This window comes from Gekko japonicus, unplaced genomic scaffold, assembly GCF_001447785.1.
Source record: "Gekko japonicus isolate JY-2015 unplaced genomic scaffold, Gekko_japonicus_V1.1 scaffold3913, whole genome shotgun sequence".
NCBI classification, from domain to species: domain Eukaryota; kingdom Metazoa; phylum Chordata; class Lepidosauria; order Squamata; family Gekkonidae; genus Gekko; species Gekko japonicus.
Window position 1 is genome coordinate 91,815 of NW_015167661.1, and position 23,575 is coordinate 115,389.

The 23,575-nt window shown below is 46.2% G+C and overlaps 1 pseudogene; it reads right to left on the reverse strand.

Moving 5' to 3' along the window:
* The window catches only part of LOC107112907, a 64,689-nt pseudogene extending 41,819 nt beyond the window's left edge, over positions 1–22,870 (reverse strand).
* Positions 22,871–23,575: the final 705 nt, after the last annotated feature.

The window sequence follows — 23,575 nt, forward strand, 5'->3', positions numbered from 1 at the left end:
GGTTAAGTGTGCGGACTCTAACCTGGGAGAACCGGGTTTGATTCCCCCACTCCTCCACTTGCAGCAGCTGGTGTGACCTTGGGTCAGTCACAAGTTCTTTCAGAGCTGTTCTCTGGCTCTCAGAGAGAGCCAGTTTGGTGTCATGGTTAAGTGTGCGGACTCTAACCTGGGAGAACCGGGTTTGATTCCCCCACTCCTCCACTTGCAGCAGCTGGTGTGACCTTGGGTCAGTCACAAGTTCTTTCAGAGCTGTTCTCTGGCTCTCAGAGAGAGCCAGTTTGGTGTCATGGTTAAGTGTGCGGACTCTAACCTGGGAGAACCGGGTTTGATTCCCCCACTCCTCCACTTGCAGCAGCTGGTGTGACCTTGGGTCAGTCACAAGTTCTTTCAGAGCTGTTCTCTGGCTCTCAGAGAGAGCCAGTTTGTTGTCCTGGTTAAGTCTGCGGACTGTAATCTGGGAGAACCCGGGTTTGATTCCCACTCCTCCTCCACTTGCACCTGGCTGGATGACCTTGGGCAAGCCGTAGTTCTGATAAGAGCTGTCCTTGAAAAAGAGCCGTTTCTGTCAAGAGCTCCCTCAGCCCCGCTTACCTCACAGGGTGTCTGTTGTGGGGAGGGGAAGGGAGAGGAGTTTGTCAGCCGCTCTGAGACACTTTTGGGTAGTGAAGGGCCATGGGGTATAAAGCCTATCTCTTATCCTCTTTTTCTTCTGCAACAGGAGGGGAAAGAAGCCCTTGCACCCGAATCCCAGGCAGATTTACTGGCAAGCAAGTCATGGGGGGGGGCATACTAGCCGAGATGCTCGATTTGAACAAAAGGGTCTGGGGCAGTGTTCCCTCTAAGCTGAATTAGTGCGAGCCAGCTCTCACAAAGCCAGTGGCTCACAAAGTAAGATTTTTGCTCACAAGACTCCACAGCCTAGAGGGAGCATTTGGTCCCGGCCAGTGTTCCCTCTAAGCTGAGTTAGTGCGAGCCAGCTCTGTTTTTTTTAGCCTCCAGCTCAAACATTCTTGTCTTAGCTCAGGAAGGGATGGCTCCAGAGCAGTGTACCCTCTAAGGTGAGTTAGTGTGAGCTAGCTCAGTTTTTTTTAGCCTCCAGCTCATACGGTTTTTTCTCCACTCAGGAAGGAGGGCTCCAGAGCAAACTAATTGATGCAGTAGCCAAGTTGCTCGCTCACAGCTTGAATGCCAGTAGCTCACAAAGTAGAATTTTGCTCACAAGACTCCACAGCTTAGAGGGAGCATTGTCTGGGGTGACCAGATGTCCTCTCTTTTTTGGTGTCCTTCCTCTTTGGGGGTCTTTTAAAACAAGTTGATGAAAATGTCCTATTGGGGGTGCGGGCTGGAAGGCTAGGACTGTTCCTAGTTAGTAGAAGAAGAGATTGGATTTATACCCCGCCCTTCACTTAGAGCGGCTTACAAACTCCTTTCCCCACAACAGACAGACACCCTGTGAGGTTGGTGGGGCTGAGAGAGCTCTGAAAGAAACTGCTGTTTTTCAAGGACCGCCCTTATCAGAACTACGGCTTGCCCAAGGTCATCCAGCTAGGTGCAAGTGGAGGAGTGGGGAATCAAACCTGGTTCCTCCCTGATTAGAATCTGCGCACTTAACCACTACACCAAACTGGCTCCTAGTAGCAATGATTACCGCTTAAAGAGGCGGGTTAGGGTTAGAGATCACTTGTTTGTTGGAAATGTCAAGAAAATGTTGGTTCCTTTTTTCATATGTGGTGGACCTGTGATAAAAGTAAAAAATATTGGGTCTGGGTACATGAAATGTTGCAAAAAAAAATTTAGAAACAAATCTATCTTTTAGCTGTTGTAGATTTTCCAGGCTCCATGGCCATGGTGTTGGCATTGTAGGACCTGATGTTTCGCCAGCAATTGTGACTGGCATCCTCAGAGGTATAACACGGAAAGATGGAGGACTCTCTGCATCCAGAGAGGCCCCGCCCAGACTGAGAAAGAAGAAAGTTGGACACAGAGAGTACTCTGTCTTTCTGTGTTATACCTCTTAGGATACCAGTCACAGTTGCTGGCAAAACCTCAGGTCCTACAATGCCAAGGCCATGGCCATACAGCCTGGGAAATCTACAACAGCTAATGAACTCCGGCCGTGAAGGCCTTCGACAATGAAAAGTACGCAGACAGACGAGTGATTTCAGCTAACGTACTTTGTTTAGTGAAGAACAAGACAACTTTAGCCGGCTCGCAGGCCGGCTTATATTCCCCGTGAAACCACCACCCAGAACACCACCCCACCCCACAATAGCTTATTTACAGTGACCGAGAGTTCCATAGGCTCTCGGCCGGTAACCTAGCCCTCCGATAGGCGCGGGCTAGGATCCACTTAGCTCATTGTCTTTTTGAGCGAAGTTCGACGTTTGCGCTTGACCGCGTGGAGCCCAAGCCGGCCACGCGGTCATAGCTGGATACATTACAGACAACATATTAATATAGCTTTTTGTGCCAGAACTGTTTTTACTGAACATAGTTCCAGAAAACTGTAAAAAGCAGGACTCCTACTTGATTGTACAAGTTGTTACAACTGCTAGAATATTGTCAATCCAGGTGGACAACGCTGACGGCGTTCCCACAATCCAGTAAAGTCATCACTGGAGCAACCAAGGAAAAGAAACCAAGATGCCTGGCAGAGCGGGGCCCGCCCCACTGGAGTTGCCAGGCCCCCCCCCCCTCCGGCCACTTGTGTGGGATGGGGGGGTAGGGTCAGGGGCCTCACTGTGGCACAGTGGCATGGAGTCCACCCTCCGAAGCGGCCATTTTCTCCTGGGCAACTGATCTCTGTGGTCTGTCGGATGGGGTGTAATCCCAAAGGATCCCCAGGTCCTGCCTGGAGGCTGACATCGCTACCTCCCAGCAAATGATACCAAAATTAAAAATTATCTTAAAATAACTTTAAATACTTCAACATTCCCCCCCCCCGGTTTTAGGCAATGTTTAATAGATTTTTATGAGCCCTAACTGAGGGACAGGGTTGCCACTTTCTGGAAAATCAGGGGGTGTCAGGGAAATGGAAATTGGTCAGAGAAAGTCAGCGAAATTGGTCTGAAGTCAGGGGGAGAGAAGAGAAGAAGAAGAGAAGAAGAGATTGGATTTACACCCCGCCCTTCACTTGGAGTCTCAGATGTTACCATGTGTGCTTGTGACTGCATTGTCTGTGCTGTGCTAATGCTATGTTTGTCGAATGTCTGTACATCTGTGCATTTGGGATAAGGGGTTGCTGTGTGTTTGTATGGCTTGCTTGGCATCTCATGCCTGCCTCTGGAGGAGCAAGGCTTGTGCTACAGAACACGTGCCTCCCTGCATATTCCCAGCGTGCCTCTGGACAAAGAAGACAAACACCATTATTGCTCAGTTTGGAAACTTTGCAGAACAACAGGTTTCCCCACCATTGCTGATCTGTGGGAAACCACGTAACCCATCTTCCTATCTGGTTTGGCATCACAAAGAACACATCCTTTGTTGCCCTATGGACCAGGCGCATCTCTGCAAGTCAAAGGTTGCCAATGGAAACAACGGTTTCACACCTGGCCACATGGCTCTCTTTGAAGTTAGGGTAGAGCATTTGAATATTGCCCCCTTCCCCTCAATTAGGACGTCACAACCCTTAACCTATAGCATAGTAAAGGGGACGGTCTTCTAGGGGTTTATTGGCCTTAAGCCAAGCCCAAAAACTAGCTTTTAAAAAGAGAAACACAGCCTTTGTTTCTCTGGTTAACCCATCCCTCCCTCACCTTGCAACTTAAGTGCTGCAGGTGATTCTTACTGCATTCTCTGGAGTCACGACCAGAGAACCCGCACGTGGCTTGGCCAGACCAGACTGTGTGTTTTAGAATCCACCAGCTGATACTTTAGCTGCCCCATTCTTCTACGAGGAGATTTCTTCTCAGCTTGGACCTCAGATAAGTATAAGCGATATCCTGTTGTGTTATCCCCTTGTCTGTTGGATTTATTACTTTTCATGCTGATTGCTTTCTATATGCTATTGTAACTAAGGAACTTGTATGAATCTGCGTATGTATCTGTTTTTGTATGCTTGAGAACTACTTAGTAAAAAGGCAACATTTATTCATAAAACCTAGCGTGTTGTCTCACTTCCTGGGAAATAGGAGCGTTCGTTGTCCAATCCGCCCTCTGGATACACGGGAAAATTACTCATGCCATGCCCACTGTCGTACATAAGACTGAGTTGGGCTCTCGGAAACCATCCTTAGAGGAGTTCCGGTATCACAGAGCTGCTTACAAACTCCTTTTCCCTTCCCTTCCCCACAACAGACAGACACCCTGTGAGGTAGGTGGGGCTTAGAGAGCTCAGACAGAAACTGCTCTTTCAGGAACAGCTGTGCCAGAGCTTGTGACCCAAGGTCACATCAGCAGGTGCAAGTGGAGGAGTGGGGAATCAAACCTGGTTATTTGATAAAATGTGCGTGCGCACAAAAGCTCATACCTTGAATAAACCTTTGTTGGTCTTAAAGGTGCCATTGGACTCTAAGTTTGTTGGGGGGGGGGGGTGCAATAGCAGTAAACACAGTAGCAGTAACCAGGAAAAGCTCTCTTGCATAGAAATGTTTTTACCTGACCACAGAAACCAAAGAAACAGATTACTTCACGGAGCATTTCTTAAGGTGGGTGGCACAGTACACACCAAGTTGCCTTATCCTTAGGCTGTTGTTCTAACAAGGCCTATTCTTTTGGTTTACTCTGGCTGCGGTCACACGGAGCATTAGCCACGCTAGAGCGATGAAAGACAGGCGGAGTTTCCGGGCGCGATCTCACCGGCACATCTGGGAAGCATAGCACTTCCGTGGGTCAACCTAGGCTTCCTGCCGAAAACACGCGGCAAAAAACTAGTACCTCGGAGGTACTAGTTTCCGGAAACTGCGGGGCAAGGGCAGGCGTCTGATCGCGTTTCCGGAGGCATCCGGTGCCCGCCCATGTCCCCTTGCAAAAAAGGGTTTCCCCCCCCCAAGTCTCCGTGGTTGCGCACAAGCACCCAACGGAGCATGCGCAGTTGTGTTGTACAAAAAAACCCAACAACCAGTTTGCCGCACCGCACGCTTCTTTTTTGCGTGCGGGATTGTCCTGCGATCGGCACCTCTCCCTTCCCACGGAACCTCCACGGGAGGTCTGATCAGGTAACCACGCATTAGTTTGCCCCGGGGCAAACTGCCACGCTTCCCCCCCGCATTTTCCTGCCCGTGTGACCGGGGCCTCTGAATGGCAGGGGACTGAGATATCACCCAATGATTTCAACTGGAGACGCCAGGGACTGAAGATTAACACAACTGAACACTTAAAATCAAGGTTGCCAAATGCAGCTTGCAAACTTCCTAGCAGTGGGAGGAATTTTGAAGACAAGGAGGAGCTCCTTCACCCAAAGAGTGATAAACACATGGGATTCACTGCCACAGGAGGTGGTGGCAGCTACAAGCATGGACGGCATCAAGAGGGAACTCGGTAAACATCTGGAGCAGAGGTCCAACAGTAGCTATTAGCCACAAGGTATAGATAGGAACTCTCGGTCTGGGGCAAGTGATGCTCTGTATTCTTGGTGCTTGGGGGGGAGCAACAGTGGGAGGGCTTCTGAAGTTCTGGCCCCACTTGTGGACCTCCTGATGGCACCTGGTGTTTTTGGCCATTGTGTGACAGTGTTGGACTGGATGGGCCATTGGCCTGATCCAACTTTGGCTTCTCTTATGTTCTTAAGAGGGAATTGGATAAGCATATGGAGCAGAGGTCCATCAGTGGCTCTTAGCCACTAGGTATAGATAGGAACTCTCGGTCTGGGGCAAGGGATGCTCTGGGGGTGGGGGCAACAGTGGGAGGGCTTCTGGAGTTTTGGCCCCACTGCTGGACCGCTTGATTGGACTAGATGGGCCATTGGCCTGATCCAACATTGGCTTCTCTTGTGTTTTTATGTTAAGGAGCTCAATGGGGATTAAGGTGCTACTGTGCGCGATGGAAATGTAATGGTAATAGTTATTTTAAAAGGTTATGGTAATAATGTTCTAAAAACCTTTTTTACGCAATAGTCGAACCAGGGCTGTTCAGAACTTTAATGCTAGTGGTCTTTTGGCTCACAAAGCAGAATTTTTCTCCACACACCACTCCACAGCTTAGAGGGAACATCGCACAACAGATGCCCAGTGAAGCAGGTGGGGCTGAGAGAGCTCTAAGAGAACTGCTCCTGAGAGAACTGTGACTGACCCAAGGTCAACCAGCTGGCTGCATGTGGAACAGCGGGGAGAAAACAAAACTCAGTTTAAGGGAGGGTCGTAGCTCATTAAAGAGATTATTATTTGTATGCGGTAAATCAAACTTTGTGTTTTCTGTGCTTTATTGGGTTTTTATGACTTGGGCTTCATTAAGTGAGTCAAAGGTTAGTGTGGCACGTCTTTTTTCTTCCAATTCTGTATAAAGTTCTAAATAAGAAATCCTCTTCCAGACACTTGTGACTCGCACCGGGGGCTATGACTGACCCCCATGAATGAACCTAACCCCACTGACCACATTCATGATGTGGGTCAGTTAAGTTCAAGAGCCAGAGTGTGTTTCATGCAATGGCTGCTGGCTGAAATAAGCTGGAAGAGATTCCTAGACCAGACAACAGCCATTCTTGAGACTATTTGGACTGCAGCAGCAGCTTTAACGGTCACAGCGGAGCCTTCATAAACTTCCTTCAGGATGAGACACCCCTCTTGTAAAAACTACGCTGGGAAAGTGCCCTCCCCGTCCTCTTGACAAAAGCTCAAAGCAGTTCCTGGAGCACCCACTCGTGCCACCGGCAAAAATCAAGTATAAAATATGATAAAACATACAATTTCTAGTAAAAACATGTGAAAGGGAATTAGATAAGCATATGGAGCAGAGGTCCATCAGTGGCTATTGGCCACAAGTCCTGGCCCCACTGCTGGACCTCCTGAGGGCACCTGGTATTTTGGGCCACTGTGTGACACAGAGTGTTGGACTGGATGGGCCTTTGGCCTGATCCAACATTGGCGTCTCTTATGTTCTTATGATTGCTTGCTGGCCATAGGTTTTGCCCATTCAGTGTTTAAATTTTTTCCTGAAAGAAACTGATGGAACAGGAGAAACACTCTTTGCTGCGTTAGACCAAGGAAGAATTCTTATTCCCTTGACCGACTGCTGGTCTGAGAATTAGGAGGGCCTGACTGGTGTAGTGGTTAAGTGCGAGGATTCTAATCTGGGAGAACTGGGTTCGATTCTGCACTCCTCCACTTGCACCTGGCTGGATGACCTTGGGCAAGCCGTAGTTCTGACAAGAGCTGTTCTTGAAAAAGAGCAGTTCCTGTCAGAGCTCTCTCAGCCCCACCTGCCTCCCAGGGTGTCTGTTGTGGGGAGGGGAAGGGAAAAGGAGTTTGTAAGCCACTCTGAGACTCCGAGTGGAGGACAGGGTATAAATCCAATCTCTTCTTCTTCTTCTTTAGAGGGGACCTCCTGCATCTCCAATACTGCCATTGTCTTAGAAAGGGGTGTTAGTAGTTCTCAGGATTATGGACCGTTCATGAATTTCTATTTATATATTCAATTTATAGCCTGCCTTGACCATCTCTTCCTGCATGGTTTGCCTAAGCAAGGCTAGAACCCAGAGGGGAAAAACGTCAAGGGCCTTGATCCATGTGTCTTACTCACGAGTACTCTGGCATGAAAAAATATACACACTTGTGTGGTAGATGCCCACAAAACAATACAACAATAAGAGAGACTAGATTAAAGCCATAACACCATTTAGTGTCTAGTAAGGAAAAACAACCACTTTTTCCTTCGTAGAAAAAAATACAAAGGTCAATGAAATAGCATTACACATAGCAGTCTGCTCCAGACTCTCTCACTCATATCCTTCTAACAGTCTTGTGTTCTCAAAAGCAGTCTGCTCCAAATTCAATCTCTCTTTCAACACTTATTCCAGATATTTCAGTGTTTCAGACCTCTGGTCTTTCCTCAGGAAAGGATCCATAAACACAGAATTCCAGTGGTATTACATTGAAATTACATTATATTACATTGGTTTATCAGTCTTTGGTTTAACAGTCTCTATTAAAATAAAGTGAGTATAAAAGTTGGTAAGTAAATCCATCTTACCCTATGTAGGAATTTCACATTCAATGTTACCTTCCAGTTGACACAGTCATTGATTCTAAAAATACATTAACAATAGTCACTAGAACATTCATTGTTGGACCCACACCTATTTAGGATTTCCCCTGTAATATACTTACTACTTTACTGTTAAATCTACTTGGGCAAGATTCCTTTCTCCATTAGCCAACTGTTGCTAGTTTTCGAGGCCTGCAGATGGAATAGGAATCTCCCTGCAGCCTCGCCGATTGATAGCCCTGGTCTCCAGCAGCTGGTTGTCCCAGGCGTCGTGTTTCGGGTGTGCTTTTTGTCGCCCTCAGATTAAGGCAATCATGTTGGGGTAGCCTAGGCAAAGACGGCTATAAGGTCATGCCGGCTCCTCTTGTGCCCTGTTTGGCACCAGCGATAAGGAGGGTGTTCAGCTCCTCAGCAGAAGAAAACCCTCGCTGTTTCCTAAAATGGCCGCCACCGTTGAAGACAGCCTCTATCTCTAACGTTGTTGTTCTTCTCCACAAAGGGTTAGAATACAGGGAAGAAGAGTGAAAGAATTATAGGAAGTATATAGAAGTATGTTGTCGAAGGCTTTCATGGCCGGAGTTCATTACTTGTAGACTTTCCAGGCTCTATTGGCCATGGTCTGGGCACTGTAGGTCCTGACGTTTCGCCAGCAGCTATGACTGGCATCCTCAGAGGTGTAACACAGAAAGATGGAGGACTCTCTGTGTCAGTGTGAGAATGTCTCCCATCTTTCTGTGCCAAACTAGCCTGGAGAAAAACTGCTTCCTGACCCCAAAGTGGTGTTCAGCATTTGTCTGAGTATATTAGGAAGGATCACAAGACCCTTCCTGCCATCCCTTCTCATGATCTGCCTAAGTTCACAGAACCAGCTTTGCTGTCAGATGGCCATCTAGCCTCTGTTTAAAAATTTCCAAAGAAGGAGAGCCCACTATCTCCTGCAGGTACAAAGGGTTTCCCCCCTGTGTGGATTATCTGATGCTGTTGAAGATGGACACTCCTACTGAATCTCTTTCCACACTCTGAGCATTCAAAAGGTTTTTCCTGTGTGGGTGCTTTGGTGTTTCTGAAGAGTAGCTCTCTCACTGAATTTCTTTCCACACTGTGAGCATTCAAAAGGTTTTTCCTGTGTGGGTGCTTTGGTGTTTCTGAAGAGTAGCTCTCTCACTGAATTTCTTTCCACACTGTGAGCATTCAAAAGGTTTTTCCTGTGTGGGTGCTTTGGTGTTTCTGAAGAGTAGCTCTCTCACTGAATTTCTTTCCACACTGTGAGCATTCAAAAGGTTTTTCCCCTGTGTGGATTCTTTGGTGCACTTGAAGACTACAACTGTGACCGAATCTTTTCCCACATTCTGAGCATTCAAAAGGTTTCTCCCCGGTGTGGGTTCTTTGATGCTGTTGAAGAGTGCAACTTCTACTGAATCTCTTTCCACACTCCGAGCATTCAAAAGGTTTCTCCGCTGTGTGGGTTCTTTTATGCTGTTGAAGATGGCCACTCCTACTGAATCTCTTTCCACACTCTGAGCATTCAAAGGGTTTCTCCCCTGTGTGTGTTCTCTGATGCTCTTGGAGATGGCTACTCCGACTGAATCTTTTTCCACAGTCACAGCATTCAAAAGGTTTCTCCCCTGTGTGGGTTTTTTGATGCTGTTGAAGATGGCCACTCCTACTGAATCTCTTTCCACACTCTGAGCATTCAAAAGGTTTCTCCCCTGTGTGGGTTCTTTGGTGCAGTTGAAGAGTGCCACTCTGACTGAATCTCTCTCCACACTCTGAGCATTCAAAAGGTTTCTCCCCTGTGTGGGTTCTTTGGTGTTTCTGAAGAGTACTTTTCTCACTGAATCTCTTTCCACACTCCAAGCACTCAAAAGGTTTCTCCCCTGTGTGGGTTCTTTGGTGCACCTGAAGACTACTACTGTGAATGAATCTTTTCCCACATTCTGAGCATTCAAAAGGTCTCTCCCCGGTGTGGGTTCTTTGATGCTGTTGAAGAATGCTACTCATACTGAATCGTTTTGCACACACTGAACATTCAAATGGATTCTCCCCTGTGTGGGTTCTTCGGTGCACTTGAAGATGGCCACTGTGACTGAATCTCTTTCCACACTCTGAGCATTCAAAAGGTTTCTCCCCTGTGTGGGTTCTTTGATGCTGTTGAAGATTGCCATTCTTACTGAATCTCTTTCCACACTCTGAGCATTCAAATAGTTTCTCCCCAGTGTGGGTTCTCTGATGCTGTTTAAGATGACATCTCTGACTGAATTTCTTTCCATACTCTGAGCATTCAAAAGGTTTCTCCCCTCTGTGCATTCTTCGGTGCACAAGGAGCTGTGGTCTATTTCTGAAATACTTTCCGTACTGTATGGATTTACTTGTCTTCCTTATCCTCTGCTTTGGAAAATGTACACTACGCTTTCTTCCATCTCTCTTCCCAACCATATGGCCATCTTTCTTTCTCTTAGGTCTCTGTCGATTCCTGCCGTTTTCTTTCAGGTCTTCATTTTTAACTCTGTCTGGCCTTTCCTGATGAAGTCCCTCACCCTCCTCATTCCTCTGATCATCCTCTGCTGAAATAAAGAGAGAGACCCTGTTGGCACCTGGGAGGGCTTGTAAGGTCCAACAGCCATATTATGTGACTGCATTAGGAAAGGATTGATGGCCCTTTTGGTCTCAAAAAGCTTCACTGATCTTAACCACCCCTCCACACACCCTCAAGAGCCACAGCTGTGTTCTTGTCCAGACAGCGTTTCAGAAATTCCAGATTTCAGGCCCCCAGAAGGCCTCCCTCCCTCCTTACCCAGCAGGTTGTATGATTGTACCAAACCAAATGTTGCTGAGAAGTGAATCAGAGATCCCCCATGGCCATTAGGGACGTCCATTCGGTTCGTCCGAACGAAATGCACCACCGAAAATGGCCCATTCGGACCCCTTTTGGGCTGCTGCAGGCCGATTCAGATTCTCTGATCTGAATCGGCTTGCCACCAATTCGGCGGCAATTTGGCCCCATTATATTTTATGGGCCATTGAAGTCACTGGTGAAAACATAGGGTATATTCTGGGGGCTGGAGGGGAGGGGGTTTGAGGGAGAGGCCAAATTTCTTTTTTTTTTTTTGCACACCCCTAATGGCCATTCCTTGCTTTTTCCCTTGTCATAACCATGAAGGATACTCACTCTCAACCAGCTCATCTGGGAAGGAAATATGCTCTTGGGATCCTCCTGAGAAACTCTCCAGTCTTTCTTGAGATTCAAGGCCATTGTCTGTCTCCACCACAGTCTCTCTTATACTTCTAGCTTCTGAGAGATGGGGGGGGGGGGGGGTGGCGGGGGGAACCATGGTCAAGATCAAAGCCCAAGATCCCAACCAGTATAAAGGGAATGGATCTGTGAGGCAAAGCACCCTCGGTCCCCCAAGGGTTTAAGGTGATTATTAAGTGGCCTGGTCAGACTTGCGGGTGTTTGGTGTTTGAGTCTTCCTGCAGCTAACATCTTTATCTTTCTTAAAGCCAGAGAAAATTCCATCAAGTAGGACACTTGATTGGGTCATTAGGAACACCTGACCGTAGAGAGACAGAAAGTATAATACGCAGGGGTCATTTCCTGTGGGAGCGCACAGGAGTGGAGCTCCGGCAGTAAGGAGCCCAGGGGGTGGGCACATGCAACAACAACAACAACAAGAGAAGAGATTGGATTTATACCCCACCCTTCACTACCCAAAGGTGTCTCAGAGCGGCTTACAAACTCCTTTTCCCTTCCCCTCCCCACAACAGACACCCTGTGAGGTGGGTGAGGCTGAGAGAACTCTGACAATAACTGCTCTTTTTCAAGGACAGCTGTGCCAGAGCTTGTGGCGGACCCAAAGTTACACCAGCAGGTGCAAGTGGAGGAGTGGGGAATCAAACCCGGTTCTCCCAGATTAGAGTCCGCACACTTAACCACCCCCTGCTCCCAGCAGCTCTCAGTCAGGCCACAAGGAGCAAGAAGCAGCCAGGTAAGTTGCAGAGCTCCCCCCCCCCCGGCCTGCCTTCAGGTGCAAGCTCTCCCTCCTCTGTGAGGGCAGATCTGCACATTCCCCCCCCCCAATAGCTAGCAATCCAAAAAGTCCAGTGGAGCCTGAGTGGTGGGTGTTGCCTTCTGACACACTTCTGGTGATGTCAGGGTGTTTGGCATATGCAAATAAGCGATGCTAATAAGCTATGCTAATGAGCTCCTGCACCTCTTTTTCTACGAAATGACCCCTGATAATACGGGTATACAGCAGAAGGAAGCCAAGCTAACTTTATGTTCATGCCAAGCGACTGCACTTTGATATGTTCTTGCTTCATCACGAGGAATAGTCTTATGCAGAGTAACTAAGGCTACAGCTGGAATACCTATGCCGCAACAAGGGGCGCCGTCTAATAACAGCTATTTCATGGATTAGATAGAAGAGCTAGCTTTCCTGTTTTTCTGTTGCTGAGCTGCAGAAAAGATGCTGTTTAGCGGTATCTTATTTGTAAATCCTTAATAAACCTTAATAGATATTTTTAAAAGGGGTCTACTTTACTTGTGTGCGCTCTCCTGGTGAACCCTCTGAACTGGGTGCTGCCCTGAGGTACAAAGAGGAGTGACCCAGGGAGACCCAGGCTTCGGTTCTTGACAGGATCGCTTCCAGATCCCATCCAGGGGGAAGGGTGTGCTGTAAAGGCTGGCAACAGAGAAATGAGGATCTGGCCCCTTCCAGAGTCTTCCTGAGGACCTTTCATCCCCTTTGCCTCAGGCTTGGGTGATGGCTGCAATGCTGGCCTCGGTTGCCCCTGGGCAAGTACACACACATGAACAACACAGGAAGCTGCCTTTTACTGAACTGGGCCCTTGGTCTTTTGTCTACCCAGTCTGGCAGAGGCTCTCCAGGGTCTCAGGCGGGGGCCTTTCCCATCACCTATTGCCTAGTCCTTTCAATTGGGGATTCCGGGGATCGAACCTGGGACCTTCTGCACGCCAAGCAGTGCTGAAGGTCCCATGGCTGCAGTGCTGGCCTCGATTGCCCCTGGGCAAGTACACGCAAAAGTGTACTGTTTACTGAACTGGGCCCTTGGTCTTTTGTCTACCCAGTCTGGCAGAGGCTCTCCAGGGTCTCAGGTGGGGGTCTTTCCCATCACCTATTGCCTAGTCCTTTCAATTGGGGATTCCGGGGATCGAACCTGGGATCTTCTGCACGCCAAGCAGATGCTCTGCCAGTGAGCCACGGCCCCTCCCCAAGTAGCGGAAGAGGCCTCAAAATCATGTATTGCTATTCAGTGTTTTGATTCATGCCTCCTCCCAATGGCAGCAATTTGCTCCTTTGGCACCTGTGAAAGAATCCTTACCCAGAAAGGCCACATTCTCGTAGTTCTCCCGCATGACTTCCCAGTACAGGGCTCTTTGTCCCGGATCCAGCAGGGCCCATTCTGCCACGGTGAAATACACGGCCACCTCCTCAAAGGAAAAGGGGCCCTGGAAGAAAAAGCAGATTCCCTCGTCAGAGGACAGGCCAGGCAGAGATGGCGCACTGGAAGGGAGTAGTCTGGGATTGGGATAGGTAAAGCGAACGACCTTCAGAGGAGCTCTCACCCAGACACCTGATAGAAACTGCAAGAGCAGAAGCCCCCCCAAGAAAGGAGGAGGGACTGACGCTGTGTATCCCCCCCCCCCCCCTTCACCCCCCCCCCCGCTCATCTCCCCTACCTGGACTGGAGGGGCAGCAGCCGTTTCCACACCTCTGAAAAGACGTCGGCTCAACAGCATCTCTTCACTGCCTGTTCCTGAGACAAAGGAGGAAGAGAGGGAGTTTGCTTGCTTGTTCCCTGCTTCACACACACCCTCCCCAGTGTTGTGAAACCTTGCCCTGTGTACACTCAACAAATTTCTTAAACATTAGTTGCTGTCGATTTTCCGGGATGTGTAGCCGTAGTCTTGGCATTGTAAAACCTGACGTTTCGCCAGTTAACTGCGACTGGCATCCTCAGAGGTATAAACACAGAAAGATGGAGTACTCTCTGTGTCAAGGTGAGAAGAAAATGGTAGGCAGTAAATTTATATCTACTCCAGAAGGTGGGTAGGGTGAAGTGATTGTCTTGCAGGAGTTCCCCAGGCTATGCACATGCTAATGGAGGAGCGTTCCTGAGGAGGTTCTTTTGTTTCCTGAGGAGGTTGTTGAAAGCCTTTGACAACATATTGAACACCTCTATGGGGAGAAAAATTTCTTAAACACTTTTTACTGAATTCTGGGAGAGGCAGAAGAGAAGCACAAGGTACCTATGAGCCTCAGAGGTTAAAATTGCTGCCAGTGTATTTCAGACTTCTGTGTGGGTGTGTATATCCTGTTGGAGAGTGGTGTCTGTTTGAGGAATTTTGGGTTCTGTTTGTCTCTTTTGCCTGGGTGTAGTATAGACCCGGAAAAAGGGGCACCAGAAGGATGCCGATACCCGAAGCCGCTAGAGGAAGCCAGATAACAACAAGCCCTGGGTGCTGGTAGGCAGACACTACCCTATCAACAATGTGGCCCTAGTTAGGTGCATTTGGAATATGTATATAAACCGCTCGGAGACTTGTCAAAAAGGGTTAGAGCGGTATATAAGTTGAATGTATAAATAAATAAATAAAAATGTTTTATTCCAAGTATGTGGGAGGGGAGAGTCCTTTGTTTAGAGCCAAAACCTTTTTTTCCAGGTATAGGGGAGAAACGTCCTGTGTTTAGACCCAAAACGTTTTTTTCCAGGTACGAGGAGGGAGAGACTCTTTTGTGTGGACCCAAGAACATTTTATTCCAGGTATGGGGGAGAAGAGTCCTGTGTTTAGACCCAAAAACATTTTTTTCCAGGTATGAGGCAGAAGAGTCCTGGGTTTAGACTCAAAAATGTTTTATTCCAGGTATGGGGGGGAATACTTTGTTTAGATCCAGAGAGAGAGAGAGAGAGCGCAACCCATGGCACTTGGAGAGATCCCCCTTTCCAACAGATGGGGTGGGGAGAAATCTAACAGCACAGCTTGCATTCCTTATTAGTGAAAGGGAGCAAGAGTAGAATAGCACCTTAATGGTTGACATAAATGTCACTTAACATATATGTCATTTGGTCAGGAAGGGCCAGGTGTGCCATAAAATGTAACACAAGGTACCAGAGATATACACTTTATAAAGATGAGTTCAGATGCCAAATGGCAATAGCAGGCATGATTGGATTAGGTGTGATATGTAGAGGTGTGGAGCAGTGTTCCCTCTAAGCTGAGTTAGTGTGAGTTAGCTCACAGTTTTTTAGCCTCCGGCTCACACATTTTTGTCCTGGCTCAGGAAGGAGGGCTCCAGAGCAAACTAACTTATGCAGTAGCCAAATTGCTGGCTCACAACTTTAATGCCAGTAGCCCACAAAGTAGAATTGTTGCTCACAAGACTCCACAACTTAGAGGGAACATTGGTGTGGAGGTATCAGCATTGGTAATGAGACAGAAAACCTAGGTCTCAATTTGGTACAGGACGAGTCAAACCAGGAGGATCCAAAGAATAAATGGAAATAAGTCTGAAGAAGTGAGCAGGGACTCACAAAAGCACATACCCTAACACAATTTTGTTAGTCTTTAACGGTGCTACCGGACTCTTATTCTTTCTACCACTATTAGAAACCACAACATTCAAAAACTAGTGAGGAAACGTTTTAACCTTCCAGGATATTCAGTTGCTGACCTAGGAATAGCAGTTCTGTTACAAAGGAATTTCAAAAGGAGCTTAGAAAGAGAGACTGCTGAATTGCAACTGATCATGAAGCTCAAGACAATGCAACCTCCTGGACTGAATTGAGACCCAGGTTTCTTCTCTCTTTACCAATGCCTACTATTGTCTTTTGGCATTTGAAAGCACTTTATTCTCCAAGATATAAGGACAGATGGACTCACATTCCAGCTGTATCTGAAGAAGCAATGACTCATGAAAGCTCATGACCTTTCATAAATTTTGACAGTCATTAAGGTGCTGCTATACTCTTTCCCCCCTTTCACTAATAAGGAATGCAAGCTGTGCTTTTAGGTTTCTCCCAGCCCCATCTGTTGGAAAGGGGGATCTCTCTAAGTGTCATGGGATGGTCTCTCCCTCTCTGGGTCTAAACTAAGGACTCTCCCCCCCCCCCCGCATTCTGGGTATATAACATTTTTGGGTCTATACCCAGGACTCTTCCCCACCCCCATACCTAGAAAAAGAGTTTTTTGGTCTAAACACCGTACTCTTCCCACCCATACCTGGAATAAAATGTTTTTGGATCTAAACAAAGGACTCTCTCTCTTTCTGGCTGGCTCCCTCCCTCCCTCTCTCTGTAGAAAAAGTGTGCTTATACCTAGAATCAAACATTGCTGTTATTCTGAAAAGTTCCATGAGACACTATTTCCCCCCCTCCCTGTGTCACTCCCCCCCCCAGAGGAGGAGCAGGAGAAGCCCTCAGCCAATGGAGGGAAGGGGTTCTTTCTCTCCTCTTGAAGCAGGAACTAGGAGAGACTGAGGGAAATGGAGCTGCGATGTTGGAAACAGGAACCAGGAAGCAGCTCAGAGTCAGCTGCTCTCGGGCTAGGTTGCAGCTCTGTGCAGGCCTGAACCGGCCCCCGGGCTGGATCTTTGACACCCTTGCTTTAAACTGACACCACAAGGGGAAGATTTCAATGAAGGAGAGCAAACAACAGAGGCCCACCTGGGAGGGTCGAGTCTAATGGAGCCAAAGGTGCAGGGCTTCAGGTGTCCGTGTACCAGTGCTCAAAGCTTGGCTAATAAGAAGGAAGAGCTTGAGCTTCTAATGCAGACAGAGGGATATGATTTACTAGGCATTACAGAGACTTGGTGGGATGATTCACATGACTGGAATGTAGTACCGGATGGATACGAGTTGATCAAGAAAAACTGAAAGGGTCGAAGAGGAGGCGGAGTGATGCTGTATGTGAGGAGAGCATTTATTTGTCAGGAAATACTGGAGGCGGAGGGCAACGGCCCAGTGGAAAGTATCAGGGTGAGGATAAGAGAAGGAAGGACAAACAGTATTGTGGCTGGAGTCTGCGAAAGATCTCCTGACCAGGAAGAGGAGGTGGACGCTGCCCTCCTCGAACAGCTTAACAGGGTATCCAAACAACACGACCTGGTCGTTATGGGTGACTTCAACTCCCCTGATGTGTGCTGGGAGACAAAATCTGCAAAGCGTCCACAATCAGGCAACTTCCTTCACCAAGCGGTAGAAGAAGCTACGAGGGGCTCAGCCATACTCGACTTGGTGAAGGCAGCGGGGACCACAGGGGGAAGTGACCGTGTCCTGCTAGAATTCCTTTTGCTGTGGGGGACCAAGGAAGTTCGCAGTCACACATGTATGTCAGATTTCAGTGGGGCCTGCTTTAATAAACTCAGAGGTATGATGAGAATCCTTCCATGGGCAAGACTGCTAGAAGGGAAAGAAGGAAGTGAAGGGTGGGAATTAAGTCGCTCACTTAGCAAAGTAGTCGGAGTGTGATTCAGCAAAGATTCAGCTTTATTCAACAACCCGAACACAACTCCAACACGGATCAACATCTGATAGCCAGAACAGCTTTTACATTGCAGCTGTCCTGCTTTTAAACTCTCCTGGCTAATGTAGCCATGCCTACTGTACATTTACCAACCAATAAGGTTGTATGCATAAGGACCAATCACGGACGTTCCTGCTCAGGGAGCCTGCTGACAAGTGATTGGTTGGTTCTTCCTGGGCTAGAAATGTGATTGGATGGATTTGGATCCTAGCCCAGGACGAAGCTTTACATGGCAAGTCAATTATGTAGTTCACATATCGTTATGCATTCAATGGCAGCTATTGAATACATTACAGTGGGCTCTCCTAAAACAAGAGCTCTTGCAAGCTCCAGCTGTTGCTGTTGCTGTTCCAACAAGAAGGAAACATGGATGGTGGGGGATCCAAGAAGCCAATGTGGATGAACAGAAAACTGCCCAATATGCTAAGAGAGGAAAAAGGAAATGTTCAGGAAATGGAGGCAAGGACATACCTCTAAAGAAGAGTATCTGCGGGTTGCTGGGCACTAAAGGTCAGACATCAAAGAGACCAAAGCTCACAGTGAGCTAAAGCTGGCCAGGGAGGCGACGGGCCCACTGTTAGGTGAAAATGGAGAGACTCTGAGAGAGGACAGAGAGAAAGCAGAAAGGTTCAATCCCTATTTTGCCTCAGTTTTCTCCCTGAAGAAGAGAAGAGACTCATCTAGAGATGGTAGTAGGGAAGTCACAGCGTCTGGGCTGCTGGTTGACATGGACAGAGAGGTAGCTGAGAAGCCCCTGGCTGCACTGAAGGAGTACAGTTCACTCCGGGCCAGATGGTAGGCGCCCAGGAGCACTCAAAGAACTTTCTAGAGAGCTTGCAGAGCCTTTGTCCATTTTATTCCAGACCTCCTGGAGAACAGGAGACGTGTGCCACAAGACTGGAGGAGGGCGGATGTTATCCCAAGTTTCAAAAAGGGGAGGAGGGATGACGCAGGAAACTACAGGCCAGTCAGTCTGACCTCTGTCCCGGGGAAAATACTGGAGCAGATTTTAAAGGGATCGATCTGTGAGCGTCTAAAGGCTTACTGGATTGAGGGAATGCTGCTGATGTTGTTCACCTGGATTTCAGTTAAGCTTTTGACAGGGTTCCTCATAATGTTCTGATGGGTAAACTAGAGGACCGTGGGCTGGACTGTAGGATACCTAGCTGGTTAGGGAACTGTTTGGAGAACCACACTCAAAGCGTACTTCTCAAACTGGAAAAGTGGGCGGATGTGAACAAGATGCAATTTCACAAGGATAAGTGCCGAGTTCTACATCTGGGTAACAAAAATGAGGAACGCGCATAGTGGATGAGGGATACTCTTCTGAGTAGCAGTCTGTGTGAATAAGATCTTGGGGTAAGGGTGAACTGAAAGTTAAATATGAGCAGCCAGTGTGATGCGGCGACAAAAAAGGCTAATACTATCCTGGGGGTGTATCAACCCCGGCATAACATCCAAATCGCAAGATGTCACAGTCCCGTTGGTCAGGCTGCACCTGGAGTCTTGTGTGCAGTTCTGGAGGCCTCACTGCAAAAAGGCCGCCTACAGAATGGAACACGTGCAGAGGAGAGCGACAAGGAAGATCGGGGGCCTAGAGACCAAGAAGCCCTAAGAGGAGAGGCTGAGGGACTTCTTGGGAATGTTCAGTCTGGAGAAGAGGAGGTTGAGGGGGGGACATGATTGTTCTCTTGAAGGAGTTCACTTAGAGGAGGGCAGCGAGCTGTTCCTGTGGGCAGCAGAGGAGAGGACTTGCAAGAATGGGTTTAAATTAAGGGTGGGAAGGTACCTTTCCTCACTGTCCTGCCAGTTCCAGGTCCTTCTGGGTTCTGCTCTTCCATCTCTCTCCCCTTCTCTTGGTTCATCTCTGACGGTAAAGATGCCTTCAGTCACTTGGCTATGAAGAGAAGAGGCTTCTCCCTGGGGGGAAGGAGAGACACGGTCACATGGGAAATAAAAGTGAATGCCCATACACCACTGGGCATCACAGAACAAAAGAGCTTCCTGTGGTTTGTAGACCAGGTTTAATATCACTGTTCTATATTACAAACTAAGCTATTTGAGATCTGCCTCCATGGTTCTTTGGGAAAGTTAAGGGTCTCGGTTTGGCTCTTTAAGGATGTCAACAAGCTCGGCCTCTCCTGACATTGGCTCAGTCTGTCCTCTTTGACATATTTTGATTCATATTTGCAATCTTCTTAGGTGTCATGTACCACCTATACATCATCTTATAACAATTTTCTTTAACATTAGTACATGTCGAGATCTTAATAGAGTTTTTCCACAAATATTCCCAAGTTTCCATATCTACTTCCTTATTCATATTAATAGCCCATTTTAACATTTGTTCTTTAACAGTTTCATCTTCAGTATACCATTTTAACAACACCTTATACATTTTAGAAATATTTTTTCCTCCTCCACTCTCCCATACCTTTTCAATTTCATTTTTTTCCTCTCTAAAACCATAGTTTTTTTTGTCAGATCTAAAAAGATCATAAATCTGCATATATTTCAACCACTCATATTCATATTCAATTTCATTCTGCTTTTTCATTACCCACTCTGTTCCCTCTTTTTTAATTAAATCTCTATATGGCAACCAGTCTCTACCTCGCTGTCTTGAGTAAGATATCAACACTTCTACTGGTACAATCCACAATGGTCTTAAGTCACTCTGGTACTTCTTATATCTTGTCCATACCATATACAAAGCTTTTCTCACCAAGTGAAGTTTAAAAAAACTGTCCATTTTTATCTTGTCATACCATAAATATGCATGCCAGCCAAATCTACAATCATGCCCTTCCAACCCCAACAATCTGTCATTTTCAAGCTTCACCCATTGATCCATCCATGTTAGACAAACCGCTTCATAATATAGTCTAAGATTTGGCATTTGTAGACCTCCTCTTTCTTTGGCATCACAAAGTATTTTCATTTTGATCCTTGGTTTCTTGCCTGCCCAAACAAATTTTGACAACTCTTGTTGCCACTTGGCCAACAAATCCGTTTTATGCAGAATTGGTATTGTTTGGAACAGGAACATCAAACGTGGTAGGACATTCATTTTTATAACTGATATTCTTCCCATCAGTGATAAGTTCATTTTATCCCATTTCTTAAAATCTTGAGTCAGCTTAGTCCATAATTTCTCATAATTATTCTTATATAGGTCTATATTTTTTGCCGTTAATTCAATTCCAAGGTATTTTGTTTTTTTAACTACTTCACATTGTACCAGTTCTTGTAGTTCCACTTGTTTTTGTTTGATCATGTTTTTACATATAAGTTTTGTTTTATTCTTATTTACGTAAAAGCCGGCCAATTCTCCAAACTCCTTTATTTTTTGAAAAAGCAATGTCAATTTTTCTGTTGGGTTTTCCACCATAAACATTACATCGTCTGCAAATGCTCGATATTTGTATTGGTGTCCTTTATGTGTCAAGCCCTTTATTTCTTGATCGTACTGTATTTTTTGTAAAAGTATTTCCAATACCCAGATAAATAATAACGGTGATAACGGACAACCTTGCCTTGTTCCTTTCTGTACTTTGAAGTTATCTGTCAGTTCTTTATTCACATTTATTTTAGCTCTTTGTTCAGAATAGATAGCTTCAATACAATTTCTAAAATGTTGTCCCGCTTCAATCTTTTCCATCATCTGGTGCATAAAATTCCAATTAAGATTGTCAAAAGCTTTTTCTGCATCAACAAACAGAAAAGCTACTTCTTTTTCTGGGTGCTTTTCATAATATTCAATTGCGTCCATTACTATTCTTACATTGTCTCTAATCTGCCTTTTGGGTAAAAAGCCCGCTTGATCTTCAGAAATTACCGTTTGTAAATAGTTTTTCACCCTTTCTGCAATAATTTTTGCAAAGATTTTATAATCGTTGTTCAAAAGAGATATTGGCCTGTAGTTCTTTACATTTGTTGAATCTTGTCCTTCCTTTGGAATCAAAGAAATAATTGCTTCTTTCCATGAGTCCGGCACCTTTTTGTTTTCTCTTATTTCGTTGGTTAAAGCTTCCAGGACCGGGGAAATTTCTTCTTTCATCTTTTTGTAGAATTTCGCTGTAAATCCATCCGGCCCAGGCGCCTTCCCCAACTTTGTCTCTTCTATTGCCTTCATCACTTCTTCTTTTTGAATTGGACCATTTAATAAATCTTTGTATTCCTTACTTATTTTTGGTAGTGGAATCTCCTTTAAATATGTTTTAATCTTCTCAAGATCAACTCTAGTTGTTTGGAATAGTTTAGCATAATACTTGAAGAAACATCTCTTTATTCCATTAGGATCAACGAACTCTTTTCCATCTTCTATTATTTTGGTTATCATTCTTCTCTCTCTTCTAGCCTTAAGTTGCCAAGCTAAGTATTTTCCCGGTTTGTTCGCCCCTTCAAAAGATTTCTGTTGTAACTTCTTTAAATTCCAATACATTTCCTGATTCCAAGTCTCATTCAGTTGTTCCTTCAGCAACTTTAATTCTTTGATAATTTGCTTTTTTCCAGGCTTCTTTTTTAATTCCTTTTCTTTCTGCGCAATTTTTTCTAACACTTCTGTTTGTTTTTGAAGTTTTTCCTTTTTTTGCTTCACGTTTTGCGAGATGAGAATTCCTCTCATCACCGCTTTATAAGCATCCCATACAATCTGTATCGGTGTTTCTTTATTTAAATTTTGTTGAAAGAATTGCTTCGTTTCTTCCTTTAACATCTCAATTACCGTTTTCTTATCCAACAAATCTTCATTAATCCTCCACAGAAAGGGTTTTTTCCTTTCTGTGGAACTCCATACCACCGGATTGTGATCTGAATTACATCTTGGCAAAATTTCAGTCTTATGTGTTTTCATTGATAATTCTTCAGACATCCAAATCATATCAATTCTGGAAAAAGAGCAATGTCTATTGGAATAAAAAGTAAAGTCTTTCTGCATCGGGTTCCATTTCCTCCAAACATCTTCTAATTTTTCTTGCTTAACTAATTCAAAAAAATTCTTTGGCAATTTTCCGCTGAATTCGTTGCTAAAGGACAACTTGGTGATCCAGGGAAGTCAGCACGGATTTGCCCCCAACAGGTCCTGCCTGACCAAACCCCTTTCCTTCTCTGATCGTGTAACAAGCTTACTGGGTCGTTGACGTTGTTCACCTGGATTTCAGTAAAGCTTTCGACAGGGTTCCTCATAATGTTCTGATGGGTAAACTAAAGTACTGTGGACTGGATTGTAGCATACCTAGCTGGTATGGGAACTGTTTGGAGAACCACACTCAAAGCGTACTTCTCAAACTGGAAAAGTGGGCGGATGTGAACAAGATGCAATTTCACAAGGATAAGTGCCGAGTTCTACATCTGGGTAACAAAAATGAAGAACACGCATAGTGGATGAGGGATACTACTCTTCTGAGTAGCAGTCTGTGTGAATAAGATCTTGGGGTAAGGGTGAACTGAAAGTTAAATAGGAGCTGCCAGTGTGATGCGGCGACAAAAAAGGCTAATACTATCCTGGGGGTGTATCAACACCGGCATAACATCCAAATCGCAAGATGTCACAGTCTCGTTGGTCAGACTGCACCTGAAGTATTGTGTGCAGTTTTGGAGGCCTCACTTCAAAAAGGACGTCTACAGAATGGAGCCCGTGCAGAGGAGAGCGACAAGGGCAAGTCGAATGATAAAAGGGTTGGAACACTTTCCCTATGAGGAAAGGTTGAAGCATTTAGGGCTCTTTAGCTTGGAGAAACGACGACTGGGGGGTGACATGATCGAGGTTTATAAGATTATGCATGGGATAGAGCAGGTAGAGAAAGAGGTACTTTTCTCCCTTTCTCACAATGCAAGAACTCGTGGGCACTCCATGAAACTGCAGAGCGGTCAGGTTAGAACGGATAAAAG